At 35.8% G+C, this 16,261-nt stretch overlaps 1 long non-coding RNA gene across 1 annotated transcript; it reads right to left on the bottom strand.

Annotated features, from left to right (window-relative positions):
• Positions 1-4,192: 4,192 nt before the first annotated feature.
• Positions 4,193-12,635, bottom strand: LOC149086353 (uncharacterized). Its single transcript, XR_016192725.1, has 2 exons — positions 12,321-12,635; positions 4,193-9,139 (listed from the first exon to the last, which is right to left on the bottom strand). It is a non-coding gene; the product is annotated as an uncharacterized LOC149086353 (long non-coding RNA).
• Between the last annotated feature and the right edge of the window lie 3,626 nt (positions 12,636-16,261).

Below are 16,261 nucleotides of genomic sequence, written 5' to 3'. Positions count from 1 at the left end.
ATTGCTGGAAATAGAAAATGAGTCTCATCTGGGTAACAACAACACATGTAACTTATATTGCAGAAAATCTGAAATAATAATCATTTACAAAATTAAAAACTTCATAACAACGTATTTGTCACTGGAAATCAAATTCACAATTTAAAAAAACCCATACATCATATAGAATTCAACTGCTTCGCAAAAATGATTATAATGAATACTTTCTCACATTAATTAAGTAAGAACAGTTTCTCACGAAGTAAAAAAACAGAGAGTAGGAAATTGTGTAAAATGCATTGTGACGAGTAATAAAGTAACTTCATATTATATAACCGCATGATGCTCATAACAAGCAGTCTAACACTAACAATTATTATGAACAATATCAATTATTATGGAAGCCGTCGTGTCAAGCACATGCAATTATAACCCCCTTCAGACAAGCTAAGAATATTCCTATCTATGTGTATGTTTGTATTTAGTAGATATATCTATGTGTGTGTGTACACGTGCATTTTATAATATTTAAAAAATTAATAAAATATTTTTCTTTCATAAATTACACTAGATTACTTTCCGTTAGCAGCTCCGTCTCTACAGAAAACCAAGGATTAATTAAAATTTAATAAGTAATGTTGAATTTTTCTGAATGTCGCCCACATTCTTTAACTAATTATATAATCAATTAAGTATATAACTAAACCTTGATCCCGGCGTCGTTTGCTTATCCCGTTCATTTCGGCCACATTTTTAGCTAAAAGTCATTCCGCTGCTAAAAAAAACAAATTAACAATTGATTGATTGATTAATTAATCATTTAATTGTTCATTTGTTAATTAATTAATTCATAATGATACATTGGCCAACAGTTCCGTTTACTCACCACGTATCTCGTCTGCTTCGGTGATATCCAAACACTACTGAAAAAAATTAATTAACAGCTATTATCAGCGAACGATCAATAACTACAGGCAAATTAAAACACACAACACAATAAGACAATGAAAGAATAAGAAAGAGAAAGAGACGCCCGTTAAGAACTCCAACAACGAATGAAACATTCCAGCTAATTCCAGTTTCGAAGAAAGATACGTACGCCAGTATTCCCAGGTGTACGCGAGTAATATTAATTAATAACTTTCCATGTAATTACTTATTACAAAGGAGATTGCTTTATTTCAACTGACATTTCCTGTCAATTGGGCGTTGCCAGTCACCTTGTTTTACGCGCCAACCGCGCATTCATTCTGTCGATGGTTAGCGTTTTTAACTTCCCTTTTTTGATTATTACATTAAATCAAATTAAATTACTCTCATTTCGTAATCATTCGCGGTACACTTTAGTACTTCAAATACATCGACCGTTCTCGATTTCAATCCCTGCAAAACTTTCACTTGTTTGCCATCACGATCACTCACCACCCAGAGTGACCAGTTCCATGCGGGTCATTACTGTGTCGTCCCAAGCAGTGCCGCAATTAAATACTTTGTCACCCGGGACAAGCCGGAATTTTGGCGCCCCTTGCTTGCATGTACAGTTGAAGGGGGAATTCGGCGCCCCTTCTGGTTCGGCGCCCTGCAGGACCGTCTTTAGAGCATTGTGGGCCAAGTGATGTTTTTGAGGCCCTACCTGATAAATTCTCATTTTTGTGAGGCCCCACTTCTTTCGAAGCCCCGCCCGGGTGGGCCCATGCGTTAAGAGGGCACTGGCGCCCGGGGCACCTGAGTGTTGGTTCGGTCAAATGAAATGAATTCTGAATGCGTCAAAGTTTTAATCGCGTTTTGAAAATTCCAGCAGTTCTGATAATGTCCAGTTAATATTACTTAATTATTACCTTAACAATTACCTTACTTAATTATAACAAAATTAATCGCGAAAGAGAGATTTCTAAGGTAAGGCATCAGTAAGTGCTGCCATCTATCACTTCCGAGTATAACGACACACGCCGCAGTTATATCATTGATGTTATTTATTTACCCTCTTTACTACCAAACTATATAACTTTAAGTTCGCAGTTAAATCGCAAATTTCAAATTATTTAGAAAATCAGAGAGAGAGAAAAAAGTATGACATTTGAATGGACACGTAGGAGCAGTCACTCCTATAACGCTAGGAGGGATGGATGGATGGAACTAATAACTGCTTAAATGATAGAGTCGAATCCCGTTATAACTAATTCTTCGACAGAAATACGGGACATTAGTATTGCGGGAAATGGTGCATTACTGCAAATTGCAGTGGATTAAAATGCATTCCACGAAAAAAAAAAAAAAAAAAAACGTTCAATATTCTCATACATAGTTGCAATTATCATAACAAATTTTATGTCAATCTTTGACTTCAATAAAGAATAAAAATGCAAGTACGCTTCGTGTACAATACGGGAACGACCGGGACACTTTTGCCAAAAAGTCGGGACGGCCAAAAAAACGAACGTTATAAGACCGGAGAAATTCGTTAGAGATTAGAACGTTTGAACGAAATTCAGTTGTAAGGCATTCTAGATTTATTTTGGATTGTTCATATGTAACGACTTATCTGGGGGGGATTAGAACAGTTAAAACGAGATTTTCATTCGCTAAAACGGGAACGCAGAACTTTTACAAACGAAAGTTTCAGCAACACGGAAATTATGAAATTATTTATAAATTAATAACATATATCATATCCATTCCGCGTAATAATTCAACTCCTCCTCATTCGCCTCATCTGTAATAAAACGAGATCGGTCTGGGTCCCTCATGTGGTGCCATCTGCATTTCAAAAATATGTAATTGAATACGCAAATTGAATTTCAATAATAAATGTAATTATACCTTTTCCTTCATCTCTGCACTTCTCGTAAATCAATCTTAAGTACTTGATGACATTCAGCAAAAAAAAAATTTCCTTTAACGCAATTAATAAAAAACCCAAACTGTTGAAATTGAATTTCTTCCGATTACTAATGCGGCAGTTTTTTTTTTTTCCTCTCTTATGAAAATATATTCCTTTCCATTTTCCCATCAGTTGCTGAATCGGACGACGATCATAACGATAACTGCATAAATATCATCACGATCACAGAAATATCAGAATTCAGGGTAATAATTCAAAGGGAAGAGTAGGTCCGCCAACACAGTTGATAACGAAGTTGCGGAGTTCGTTATATCCGAACGGGCTTGAAAAATTACGCATTTCATTAAAAGGTAGAACAATCTCAACGGTATACATTGTTGAATAATGTGTTTCCCTAAATGAATAGACGTTGCACTCAAAGTAGTAATAAAAAATCGAAAGAGGTCAATACTGTAATCAATACGTATATGATCAACGCACTTAATAATCAGTTATTCTTTTCAAATCATTTTTTGCAAAATTCAACGTACAAGCATAAAACCTTTTCAACCAAAAGCCCGGTTGCTCTTTTCCTCCGTCCGTCATTTAGAAAAAAAAAAAAGAGCTTCTTGGAATCTCTTGCTTGCTCCGATTTTCGGCTTCCACACAGGTGTCAGAAACTGAAGCTGTACACTTTCGATTACTTTCAAGGATAACAACTTGCTTCAAAAATTGCACCGAAACTAGTTGGGATTCGTAAATGAGCTTAAAAAGGGTGTTTCGGAACTTGGATTTACCCCAGTCACTCTTTTCTGTTGCGGTTTCCCAAAAATAGAATTTCCCCAGTAGAGAAAACTACAATCAAAAAGTTAAAAAAATATATGGCAATACTCAAAACGCCGTGTGGATAACAGGTCTTTCAGGAACAGTCAGTTGTAAATTCGTTTCAGGCGTACTTAACCTGAAGCCGGCCACACAGTCAGCAAAAATACCCATCAGATACAGAGAGAGATTTCTATAACTTTTCCTACTTACAAATTACCCGTTGAAAATCCGGGACGCATGGCCATTCAGAATGTGAAAATTCATTTTTTTCCCATCCAATTCTTTCTTGGCAACACTATTCATTGATGGTAAACAAAACGAGCGAGTTTTTAAATTCGTTAACGCTGGCTACGTTCCGTGTGTAAACGAAACAATTAATAAGGCTAACACACAACGCGCACGGATAAAACTATCGACTCTGTGATTCCTAACAAGTGAGTAACATCAAACTCTTGTTGGTACCCTTATGCTCGCCGCGACAATGAATATCGTGAAATTCTCCCCGCTACAAACAGAAACTAAAGGATCACAAATAATAATCACAAGTAGTAACAAAAAAAAGACACATTTTCAAAAAAAGACCAACTTTTATTCAGCATCGTCTCTGTTCAGAGCCTCAAAAAGTGGAATTACAGTCTCCAAATTGTTGAGAAGTTTTATCATATAATAATTTTATGCAACACTTCAAATAAATAAATAAATGCAAGGGTATTACGTTTATGTATTTATATTTATGTAATGTATTTCGTTTGATTTCATTCAATCGTATATAATCTATACGATTCTATTTATCTATCTATACAATCTATATCTCGTTTATTTGACTTTTCCCATATTTCCAAAAATTAAAAATTTATTAAATACAAAATATTTATACTTCGAATAATATTTAAATATTATCCAAACAATATTTGAATAACCTATCTTGAAAAAGGGAGGAGGCGGAAGTTAATCGTGGTCCCGTGGTGCAAAAAAAGATCGAGAACCACAGGCTTCTGGCTTACGCAGATGAAAAGTAATCGCAGTGGTGGTAATGAAAAATTCTTTTAACAGACAGGCATCAAAAACTGGAAAACGCTAATGGAAACCGTGAAAAAACGAATGCTTTTGGATAATGTTTCGAACACAATAGGTACATGATAAAAAACTTTTTTTCAATGTTTTCTTGAATTTTTCCTCGATTTGTCAAGCCCTCCCTGTCAAAATTTTCCTGCCTGCTAAAAACTACAAAGAAGCTTTCTGCACGATTCTGTACTTCAACAGGTTAGAAAAAAATAAAAGATTGGAAACTTGCATTATTTACGTTCTACTTGTAATGATAATTGTAGTAGTTTTAACCATCTTTTGCATCTATAGGCAGAAATATTTTCAAAAAACCGATCAGTATTACGTATTATTTATTCACGGCTCATCCTGTTCTACGGTGGCCAGCTATAGAGATCTAACACATTATAAAATATACTAAAAAGGTATTCATTAAATAAATAATTTATCTTTATTAGTAAAATAAAAACTCACTGTACACATCGATAGATAAAAAATCAATCAAACAAGGCTAATTGTATTTACTAGGTAAATACCTAGTTTTTTTATATACCGGCAAAAACCTAGCCATGAAAATTTGGTTCTCGTAGCAGGAAAATTTATTTTATTTTATTTTTATAATGTTTTCGTAGCAGCATTAACTTAATTAAGTTTTTTAACATTTCCGCAGCAAATAAAATCGTTTTTATATACATATATCTTATGCCATTATATATTATCATATGCCAATATGGACATTTATAATTTATGGAAAAATAACTGAACCCTCATGATTAGGTCAATTAGCAGACGCGTAACACGTAGAGAAAATTTCTCGTTCATCTGTTCCATAATCATTTCTACGGTTGAAACCTCGTTTTAATGTATTTTTCAAAAAAATAGTTTTTTTTTTACCCTTCAAGCGCAGTCTCACCCGAGGGCGACTGATAAATTTAATAAAGTACTAAATATGTATATAAAATAATTCACAGCTCCGTCTGCTCCTACCACATGCCTCGCGTGCAAGCCACGGCATCAATCTTGGGACAGTTATCGGTCAGCTACATGCATATACAATGCAGTCCAACGTCTAACAAATGTTCACGCGAAGAGAACGAGACACAAAAAGGTTTGAATTTTCCATCTGGAACAAAAATCATTCGTGTCCAACAGCATCCGGTGAAAACAACGTTTACTCACCAAGTATCTCTCCGATCACTTATTGGGGCCAAAAACACGTGTAAATTGTACCGAGGTTGTTGGAAAATTTAAAAAAGAACAATTCTTTCGTTAACTTTAAATTCTTTCGTTAACTAATAAACTTAAAAAATACGTTAAAATAGGCATTTCAAAAAAGTCATTTTTGCCCATCATTACTTACTTGTAATTTCATCAAGTTTCACCGATATGCAGTCCGTTCAGAAAATCTGATCTGATAAATGGAATTAACGTACAAAAAGTCTGGACAGACACCCACCGATATATTTGCATATATAAAACCAACTTATTTCATTAACATTTGCAATGTTTTCCTAATCGAGGCTACATCTAAATACGCAACACAATGCAACGTGCACGCTTCGATATTCAATCGAAAAAAAAATATTAATTAGAATTTATGATTTTTTGCATACACATCAGGAAATGTAAAATATCAAGATAGATATTTTTTCCCGAGTAACTATTATTCAAAACACGAAACACTTCCGGCTACATAAAATTAATTTTCTTGTTTAATTAATCCATTGACAATATGTTTTCGCCTGTTTCCAAAGCAAAAAAAAAAAAACCTAATTGGCTTTGTAAACGTTTCTTTTTCGATTGTCGATCGTACGTTATTATTGTTTACGTATAATAAAATTTGATCAAGTGCCAATGAAATGTTTATTCATGTTTGTGAAATCAATTTGCGAAACCACTGCAAGAGAGAAAAGGGTTAAAACGGCAAGCTTTCCGTCATTTAGGTTATACTTATCAAAAAAGCATTATACTTACAAAAAAAAACAAAAAAAAAACACATTATCCAAAAGCATTCTTCGGCAAAACCCAACCCTGTCTAAAAGCTGACTTATTTAACACAACCCAATTACATCTGACGACAAAATCGTAAAAATCAATGTTATTTTTCAGTCCAACACATTTCTATCCGACATGTTCGATACACTACTCAATCTTAGGATTTTTCACACAGTGTCAAGGAATGCTAAAAAACCCTACGTCAGTCAGCATTTCCACACCATAGGGAAAAATGCAGTCAACCCTCGGTTTAGTCTTGGTTTACGAGCACAAAAAAAGGACTAATATACATGCACCTCGTCCATATTCCTCAGCTGGCCGAAGTCGTAACGATGCATTTTACATTCATTTTCCCAGCTTACGAGTAAGTTCGCAAACCAAGGATGGACTCTTCACAAAACCATCTACAATCAAAACGCAATCATCTGAAAAAAAATAAAAACCAGGCTCTAGACAACACGATTCAATAGTAAGTTCGAGTCCCGAATAGATGGTGGACTGCCGAACAGGGGTTCGAACCCAGGGCCTTTCAACAGAAGATATATTTGCTAACCTCTCTGCCTCTCTTTCGCTCAGAAAAAGAAATTCTACTTGTGCTGCCACCTAGATATTTCACAAGGAAACAACAACACTTTTTCGCACGATGAAATGGTCACGAATTCTCTACCAAACCTATTACACATTCCTTAAATGAAAACTGTTCAATCCGTAGACTGGAAGTGTAACACCAGCGTTCCTCTAACGTAAGCGTATTCAAGAAATCAAGTATTCACAACAACCGAACATTCAAATTCCACCGATCGGTAAATTGAAATAATGGGATACAACTGCATTAAATATTAAAAGTGGTATTTTGCTCGGTCGGAAAGCAGTACATGGCTAACCATAAAAAGTGAGTAAAAATGAAATCTTCCATAAGATTCATTCAAACAATTTGGATGCATAAAAAGAAAAGGCAACAACTCCAAGTTTTAAGGACAATCTGCGGTCGATTTTTCGTTGCTGCCCTTAGAATTCGCTGGGAAATCTGTGGATGACAACGATGCAATTCAACAACGAATGGTATAATATTTAAAATGAAATTTATAACATTTCAAGCGAACGTAAAATCATGCAGCAGCTACAATACGAATCACTTGAAATTATGCACCCTCTCTACAATTCCATCTAAAGTACATCTGCAATCCGTGAACAAAATCAAAACCAACAAACAGTCGATACAACGCAGAAAAAAAATTTCTAAACAGAAGGAGAAAGGTTGGAAAAAATTATCTAATCTCATCGTCCCAGTCTGGATTCGAACACACACACACAAGTAACCACAGTCACACGCACTAACAACCCTGCAAATACAACACACCATAACAAAATCACCATTGTATTTCACTACAAAAATCCCGACAGGGAACAAGAAATTCAAAGCAATCTAGAAAAAAAAAAAAAAAACAAGGGATAAAAAAAATACAAAGATCCAAAACAATTCCCCTCGAAAGCAGATGTCCAAAGACTTTCCTTCGCTATCACTTCGTGGCGTAGATGATAGAGCGCTAGCTCTGCCAAACTCATAAGTTAAGCAGCTTTGAGCGAGGCTCACGAAACTCGAGGTGGTTTTACCAAAAATAACAGGGCTCTATGGGTGGGGGGTGAGGGGGGGCCCGGGGGCGGAGCCCCCGGCCCCCCACCCACCACAAACCCCCTGCCGGGGGAACGGGTGGGTGGTCCCACAGGGTTCAAAAAAAAAAAAAAAAACAACAGGAACTAATTTCTTCACATAATAAGAGCTTTGCGTATGTATCTTCTGTTTATATTTTTATCTCACTACACTCTTTATTAATAATTTTGTCTCTTATTATTTTTCCCTCTTTTCCTTATTCTATTGCTTAATTTTCACGTAAGTAAAATTAATTCAAATCTTTCTGTAATAACAAATTAAATTAGTATTATAATCAATAAACATTACTAAAACAATGAGGAAACATCAGCGTGACTGATGGGAAAACACATATTTTTCCGGAGCAGAGAAAAAATCAACTTACTTTCCTTCTGGAACACACATTACTTACTTGGAATAAATGGCTTCGAACTCACAATACAATATCACCCAACCACAAGAAAAACAAAAATTTGCGCATCACCGCGATGACGCGCACTCACTATTCAACAATCGCGGGAACACAAAATCGCTATTCTAAACACGGATCGATCACAAACAGCACACTCTAAGCACTACGACAAATCACAAACATGCTACACGAAGCACCAGAATGAATCTCAAACACACGCGGTCGAAGATAAGGACATCTCATCAATCAATCCACTAATCGGATGGCAAGACATTAAGAGACCGCAGGTGGAGTAATGGTGACTCCCGCCATTTATCTGTACTCGATCACTGGCTCATCAGAAACACAAGCCAGCACGTGTTTCCAACGAGGCGAAACTTTAGCAGAAGCATTCAAACCTTCGGAAAGTTCCCTAAAAAAATATTAAAAATAAATTAAATTAGAAATAATGGGAAAGTATATAACTGCAAAATATGTGTAATGGGAAAGAGCAACAACCAACATTTTTGCCTCAGAAACCCGCAAGATCCCACACGGTATACATAGATCTCACCCGAAAACAAAGCAATGTGGTCCACAAAACTGTCAATTCCGCGGAAAAAGGAATGGAGTTTGAAAACTGTCAATTCCACAGAAAAAAAGGAATGTACTTACCACAGGATGGCTCAAAAAACTGTCAATTCAGCAGAAAAAGAAATGTAGTTTCCTTCCACAGGATGGCTCTAAAAACTGTCAATTCAGCAGAAATGGAATGTAGTTTCTGCAGGATGGCTCAAAAAACTGTCAATTCCGCAGAAAAAGGAATGGAGTTTGAAAACTGTCAATTCCACAGAAAAAAGGAATGTAGTTTCTGCAGGATGGCTCAAAAAACTGTCAATTCCGCAGAAAAAGGAATGGAGTTTGAAAACTGTCAATTCCACAGAAAAAAGGAATGTAGTTTCTGCAGGATGGCTCAAAAAACTGTCAATTCTGCAGAAAAAGGAATGTAGTTTCTGCAGGATGGCTCAAAAAAACATGTCAATTCCGCAGAAAAAGGAATGTAGTTTCTGCACGATGGCTCAAAAAAAAAAGTCAATTCCGCAGAAAAAGGAATGTAGTTTCTGCAGGATGGCTCAAAAAAACATGTCAATTCCGCAGGAAAAGGAATGTAGTTTCTGCAGGATGGCTCAAAAAACTGTCAATTCCGCAGGAAAAGAAATGTAGTTTCCTTCCACAGGATGGCTCTAAAAACTGTCAATTCAGCAGAAATGGAATGTAGTTTCTGCAGGATGGCTCAAAAAACTGTCAATTCCGCAGAAAAAGGAATGGAGTTTGAAAACTGTCAATTCCACAGAAAAAAGGAATGTAGTTTCTGCAGGATGGCTCAAAAAACTGTCAATTCCGCAGAAAAAGGAATGGAGTTTGAAAAATGTCAATTCCACAGAAAAAAGGAATGTAGTTTCTGCAGGATGGCTCAAAAAACTGTCAATTCTGCAGAAAAAGGAATGTAGTTTCTGCAGGATGGCTCAAAAAAACATGTCAATTCCGCAGAAAAAGGAATGTAGTTTCTGCACGATGGCTCAAAAAAAAAAGTCAATTCCGCAGAAAAAGGAATGTAGTTTCTGCAGGATGGCTCAAAAAAACATGTCAATTCCGCAGGAAAAGGAATGTAGTTCCTGCACGATGGCTCAAAAAAAAAAGTCAATTCCGCAGAAAAAGGAATGTAGTTTCTGCAGGATGGCTCAAAAAACTGTCAATTCCGCAGGAAAAGAAATGTAGTTTCCTTCCACAGGATGGCTCTAAAAACTGTCAATTCAGCAGAAATGGAATGTAGTTTCGGCAGGATGGCTCAAAAAACTGTCAATTCCGCAGAAAAAGGAATGGAGTTTGAAAACTGTCAATTCAAGACAGTTGAAAAAAGGAATGTAGTTTCTGCAGGATGGCTCAAAAAACTGTCAATTCCGCAGAAAAAGGAATGGAGTTTGAAAACTGTCAATTCAAGACAGTTGAAAAAAGGAATGTAGTTTCTGCAGGATGGCTCAAAAAAACTGTCGATTCCTCAAAAGGAATGCAACTCAAAAACTGTCAATTGCCCACATTGTGAAACAAGTATCTGACACAAAATTGCTGCAACAAAAATGTTGAAAAAATAAACAAGCCACAGTTTTTGGCACATGGCAGTTTTTAAACTGTGAAGTCAAAAAACCCTCAAATACTGCTTTACAACATAAAATTTTCCATCGAAAATGCACACATGAATTACATGTAATGCTTAAAGTGACTATGAAATATACATAATAATCTGATTCTAATGATGTTTACACATATATATATTGTATATCAACATCTGATTTTTTTTTACTACGTGTTTAAGATGCTATATATATATATATGAAATATATACGTCGATTTCTGTTATTATTAAATTATATAGAAAATCCCAGATATTTCAAACAATATTCTTATTGTACATAACATTAGAATAATGTTGAGTAACCACAACAGCGAATTATCCAAAAATAATTTTTTTTCCCCTGAAAAATATCATCAGTTCATTATTAGCAAATATTTTTCATTATTACCACATTTTCTATTCTTGGGATCCAATGGTATATTTTGTAAAAATGGTGTTTTTTTTTTCTTTCAAAAAAATCTCATAAAAATCTCAATATATACATTTTTTTCTTATGTAGTATGTACATTTTCTAACCTTCTACGATGGTCTTACAATCCAATAAAAACACCACCTGAAGACACCACAGAGGACAAAACAGAAAATTAGCAATGCCTTTGCTCTCCAGTCAGAGGACAAAGACCGGCGTATTACAGAAAAATCCAACTTTGCTATTTGTTGTTCGAATCGTAATATGGAAACCTGTTTCAGAATTTTCATCCAATATTTTTTTTTTAGTCAAACAAATAAATATTTAGTCTATTATATTATTAGTTTAAAATAAAATGAATCATAACGGAAAATTTTGATAAAGTAGAGAAAAATGAAAAGATAAAATGCATTAACTGTCAAGTTAATCGTGCAGACAGGACGAGGAGCCATACAGCTAGCTATCTGCAATGACCTCGAACCAATACCCGATGCACAAAAAGCAACTATATCAACATCATCTCTCCTTCACGGCCTGTTATTTTCGTTTTCAATCAATGAATTTCATTCATTTTTCAAATTCTAAGAAAATCGATTTATTAGTTTCGTTTTTCTTTTCTTTTTTTTGTGGAAACTGAAAATCTGAAAAAAAATCTAAACTCATAAAATTAGTCTCCAGTCAAACTAAACCATTTCCTAACTTTGGATTCGTCCATTCAAAACTTGAGAAATCGTTGAGGTGTAGAAAAATTATCTGACGCTACATGGTAAAAATGAACCACACTATTAATTACGTATCTATTCGAGACATTTCGTACCTCAAAAACTTCAAAATTGAAAATTATAATTAAATTAGAGTTCGAAAAGGAAACGTCGTAATATCAACGTTTCTCATCGTTAAACGAAAGATACAAAATCCAGAACGAAAAACTGTCACTCAAACGTTGTGAAAATTGCACAACAGGGCTTGACAAATAGCAGAAAAAATTTTTAGTCTTAAAAAAATTTTTACCTAAGAATACGGTCAATGACTTTCCAGTCAGTTTTCCTTCGACTTTTTCGGTGCATATCACAGATATCCTGCAACAAACGGAACAAAACGCATCACACATAAAGAAAGAAAACATAATGGGAAGTAAAAATACGTAAAGATATACACAAGCGACGAAACCGTTGGAAAATACCCGGATTCGCACACGAAAGAAAAAAAAACAAACGGAAATTAAGTAACAACGCGAACTACCAACTAAAAAGGATGCATTAACAATCAAATAAAATCTAATAATTAACAAAGAGCAATCAAGAAACAAAGAAAATAAACAAAGGACCCAACAAGGAAAAGGATGCAACGGTCTCTCCCAGTTGAATCCCACCGCCAGGTAGCGCAACGATCTAACGTTTGCAGTTCGCTCTAAGCCACAAAGATGGCGCTACCGGTCCCAAAAAAAAATATATTCATATTTAGTAATAGCGTAATTAATGCACTACTAATTTATTAATAAATTAAAAATAACATCCCGAAATATTACTCCTAAAGTAACATCAGAAAATAATAATCATCCTGAAATCGACACGATGATGATAATTAATTAACACGAAATCGAAAATAATTAAAACGAAATAATTAACACGAAAGCTAAAAACCAGCATAACGAAGCAAAACAAAGACACTCACGAATAACGACGGCACAACGTTCAAACGCAACCCAAATCATCACTCAAACTGGCAAGGCAAACAACCTGCCATTAAGAACCAAGTGGAAACCGCACACAGAGTAATATATATGTAAAGCACGATTTAAGAACATCAAATTCAAAAATAATCAATTCAAAAAATCATCACCAATCGAAACGCAATCCAACGATTCAAATAATCTTGTTCGTCAACACCGTTGCCACTCGCACAACAGTCTAAGACCAAATCCAGACGGTTAAACAAAATATCGAACTAATAAGTAATCAGTTAATCAGGGCAATTATCTGTCGAAATATGGAATTTTTACGCCCCCTCAGATCGAATATGCTACGTTATCAGTTTTGTCGTTCACTTATAGTCCAACTTCATTTCTCTCGCAAAACAAATGAATCATTCACGAAACTGCTATTTCAAACACAAATATATTCAGCTCGCAGTTTTTTTAAATATATAATCACACTGGAAAATATATTACATATATTCAGATACTCCTCAATGAAAATTCGGAATTACTGAAAAAATCCAGAGAGATTCAGAACTTTATGTGTATTACACATATACGTAATTTTAGGTTCTCCTATACGATATCGCAACGATTATATAACAAATTCGAGCTTTTCAGTTTTCTCCGGCACGATCAACGAGCTCACTTCATATAAATTCGAGGTAAAAAACCTACAAAAACGGGACATATGGGAACGCTATTCAGATAACGCTATTTTCAATAACACATACATAAATTCCAGCACCTAAACATCATCCAAACACGTTGCATAACAATAAATCGCCACGTTTCATCAACATCGTCCAAAAATATTCCAAGCATAACTCCGAACGAGCAAAAAGAAAATTTCGTACGATCAGAAATCTACTTCTCACGACGCGTAAATTTTAATTTTCAATTAAAAAATGTACTCCCAAGTATTAAAAGTTGAGGTATCCGTACTACGTTGAAAATATGGATTTTCATTTTTTACAAAATTTGTTTTTTACATTTGTTGTTACATGCAAGTAATAATAAAGACTGTAAACGTGTTTTACGAAGAAATTTGTAAAAATTGATTCATTGCATCCTATATTGTTGAGATTACGAACCAAAATCAAAGGTCTATCACATATATATTTTGAATCGCAGTGTTTCATAGACAAAACGTGATTTCAAAAAATTCATATCACGCAATCCTTTAAATTTTGGTTCATAACATTACTAGCAAAATCACAAAGCATTTCATTAATAAATTTTTTTTGCAATCGAGTTTCACATGAATTTTGCCTAAAATTTGACATAAAACTATAATACACGGACAAAAATTTGTCACTGTTTTGACCATTTCTATCAAAAAATGTATTTAAAGTTCACTCCAGAACCACTTTAAAGAAAAGTGACAAGAAAGGTAGCGATGTTCCTTTCAGTATTTTATAAAAATATCCCGAAAAACTTCAAGTGATCTAGAGACGTGCCGCTCGCAACGATCCGTAATTAAAGTAATCTGGGTATGCAGCGTAGTGCTCTAAAACTGTCACTCAATTTCCAAAATTACGTATGAAAATCGAGTGATCTGTAAATGTACCGCTCCGTTCATTTTTCAAGTATTACGTAAGATTTTTAGCCATTTCTGACACCCTCCCCAGCAAAAAAGAATATTTCGTACCTTCATAACCCCCCGTCATCAAAATTGTATTCCAGGAATTATCATTACATTTTGCATGGAAATTTTCTTTCGCAAAAAAAAAAAGATTTTTTTTCCCGATCGTTTCGGAATCTATAATTCACGCTCGGTTTCCGATGTTTTCCACAAACAGCTTAACTACTTAAATTAACTCCGAAATAGTTTTTCAAGATGCCTATTCATTCTGCTGCAAAAACCTATCGATACTCTTTCAGCTGTAATAAATAAGTACGTATACATGATAAATAAGCCCCTTGGCACATTTACAGAATTCGGCCGCTTTTTGTATTGCAATCCCTCCCCCTCAAAGAATACTGCAAAACAGTACACTGAATTCCGAGAAGCAGGCCACGTATCGAGATATATTTCGACTTCTTATCGCAGCACTAACTCAACGAGATCAACGTACTGTTCCGAATGTAAATAAAGCACGTTTAATTCGTTTCGCAGTGCGGTCCTGCCTCTCTCTCGTGCATTAAAAACATGAAAGTAGTTGCGCCAAGACGTACACGATAACACCCGTTTCATCTCCAAACAAAAAAACAATAGGCAAGTCAATAACCGGCTCGCCTAGAGTATCGGGCGCTGCGAGTTCGACGCCGTCCTCGTCGGAAAACTTTCTCGAAATCGGATCGCACCCAAGGGGAAAAAAAAAACGGACGCGAGCTTCAACCCGGACAATCGATTGTTTATAGCGGCACAATCGATTCCAACGCGCGGCACCATCGATAGAGACCAGCGGCGCAATCGATTCAGACGAGAGACGCGATCGATGCTATCGGCACAATCGCTCCCGTTTTGCGGCACGATCGATTCCAACGCGAGACACCATCGATGTTGTCGACGGCCGGCTATCGGCACAATCGCTCCCGTTTTGCGGCACCATCGATAGAGACGGACGGTAATCGATGTTGCGGCACGGTGCCGACGTCGCCTCCGAATACCGCTCGCCAAGCCCAAAAAAAAGCCCAAAAAAAAGCCCAAAAAAAAGCCCAAAAAAAAGCCCAAAAAAAAGCCCAAAAAAAAGCCCAAAAAAAAGCCCAAAAAAAAGCCCAAAAAAAAAGCCCAAAAAAAAGCCCAAAAAAAAGCCCAAAAAAAAGCCCAAAAAAAAGCCCAAAAAAAAGCCCAAAAAAAAGCCCAAAAAAAAGCCCAAAAAAAAGCCCAAAAAAAAGCCCAAAAAAAAGCCCAAAAAAAAGCCCAAAAAAAAGCCCAAAAAAAAGCCCAAAAAAAAGCCCAAAAAAAAGGCCCAAAAAAAAAGCCCAAAAAAAGCCCAAAAAAAAAGCCCAAAAAAAAGCCCCCTCCCCCCCCCCACGAAATGCGGCACGCCAACCGCGAAACACTCGTGCCGCCCATGGAATGGGAACGAGGCCAGCACTAGCGGGGTTCGCGACTGGCGTGCCCTGGCCAGGTAATTAACGGCTCAACTGCTGTCCGCCTCGGCACTAAACAAATATAATCCAATTACAAAGAGCTTTCACCCGGACAGCAGTTGATCAGCGAGAGGGGTGCTATGAAAGAGACAAAAACAAACCTACACAAGTATGAATACACCAAACTCAAGTTTAAAATACACAGTACACCTCTTCA

Source organism: Pholcus phalangioides, unplaced genomic scaffold (assembly GCF_987345545.1).
Source record: "Pholcus phalangioides strain wild (caught in Gottingen) unplaced genomic scaffold, Ppha-v1.0 ptg000005l_1, whole genome shotgun sequence".
Classification (NCBI taxonomy): Eukaryota; Metazoa; Arthropoda; class Arachnida; order Araneae; family Pholcidae; genus Pholcus; species Pholcus phalangioides.
This window is presented reverse-complemented; position numbering and strand designations above follow the sequence as displayed.